The sequence below is a fragment of the Eretmochelys imbricata genome, chromosome 1 (genome assembly GCF_965152235.1).
Source record: "Eretmochelys imbricata isolate rEreImb1 chromosome 1, rEreImb1.hap1, whole genome shotgun sequence".
Classification (NCBI taxonomy): Eukaryota; Metazoa; Chordata; order Testudines; family Cheloniidae; genus Eretmochelys; species Eretmochelys imbricata.
In genome coordinates, this window is record NC_135572.1 from 220,648,977 (window position 1) to 220,650,609 (window position 1,633).

The window sequence follows — 1,633 nt, forward strand, 5'->3', positions numbered from 1 at the left end:
AACCTGCATACAACCTGCATCGTCTCTACAGCCACGTGCAACTTGGGCAACACATTCTGTTGTGGGCAGGAGAGCAAGGAGCACCCATCTAGCACCAAGTTCCACCACCAGGGCGACTGACTGTGATGCCTCAGTTTCAGATAATTGCACTGAGCTAGACTACTTGTTTTTCACGGTCAGGCATCAACCAGCAGTTCATTTCACTCTGCACATTGGTCAGTAGTTGTCTGTGGACAAGCTGTGCTCCATCTGCAATGGCTTTAGTCATATTTCTTTTCTTTTCATTAGTTAGTTGTCTTAATAAGTCGGTTTGGTTGGAGAATACGAGGGTGTGGGGTGTTTGCTAAAGAAGGAAGAGGCAGGAAGTTTTGTCTTCAGCTTTTCATAAAGTATTCAAATCTCATAATCATGATAAACCGTTACCTAAGTGACAACAGTTGTTGTGATAGGTTTAGTACAACAGTATGAAACCTTACTGCATCACGTTCCCCCAGCACATGCCCCATCACTGCATTACAGGCTCCTATCCCAGGACCACATCTCCTCATCCCTTTCCACCCTGGATGTGGGCACACAAGACAGCCCTCATTTCCTTTGCTGGCCTGGATCCCGCCCCAGTGATGACAGAGGCATTGTCTGGTTGCTAGCAGATGGGGCAGGTGAACCAACAGGACGCTCCAAGCTCAGTCAAAGAGGAGCTGCTTGGAGCCCAGAAAGCAAAAGAACTCAGCTAGCGCACAGCCCCGAGAAGGAGGGCCATGAAACCCTGATCTAAAGGGGTGAAATTACAGGCTGAAGAGGATTTGAACCACACAGCCCCAGAAGGCAGACTGTGGAAACTCTGACTCGAGGGGCTCAGAGACCCTAAGAGATTAGGACTATTTCTTTGAAGACTTCTTGCTGTGAGTGGATTATTTTGGGGAATCACAAAGGAAAACTGAAGGGCCACTCGAGACCACAAAAGGGTGCCCTGGGACAGCACCTGTCTGTAATCCAAATTTGAGATGGGATATATATTCTATATTTTGAAAATTTGCAGGGTGGGAAAGCTGTTCCCCACCCACCAGCTCTACTATTTAGATTCGCTTGTTTCCTGTGTCCCTGTAACAGGGTCGCTGCTTCTGAGCACCCACCATGGCTTGCGATGGTTCTGCAGGAGCCTCTGCCTCAGTTTCTCTTCATCAGGTTTTTCCATCTCTCCCAGGAATTCACGTTGCTCAGCCCTCTGGCCAGGTCACTCTCAAAGTTCAGCCCCATTCAGGATACTCCAAAGTTCAAAATAAACACCACCTTCGGCAATAGTCTCAAGTTTTTCTCACTTTCATGGGAGCACTGACTCTCTGGGCTTTTCTCCACTGGGAGTCCAAGTACAACACAAACAGAAACAGTCTCCTGAGCTCTCCTGGGTTTCACACTCTACTTAAACAAACAATTTCTTACTCCTTACCACAGCCTGACTCCCAGGGCTTCTCCTGGATCCTAGCCTTTTCTCTGCCTTGGCAGGTCACTCCCAGCATGACCTAGCAGGAGTCCTTTTCAGGGTCTCCTGCAGGAAGCTTTTTGCTTTCTGCAGTTCCTGCAGCCGTTTACCACTGCCATTCCCCCTTCCTGCCCATGCTGCTGGGCTAAATGA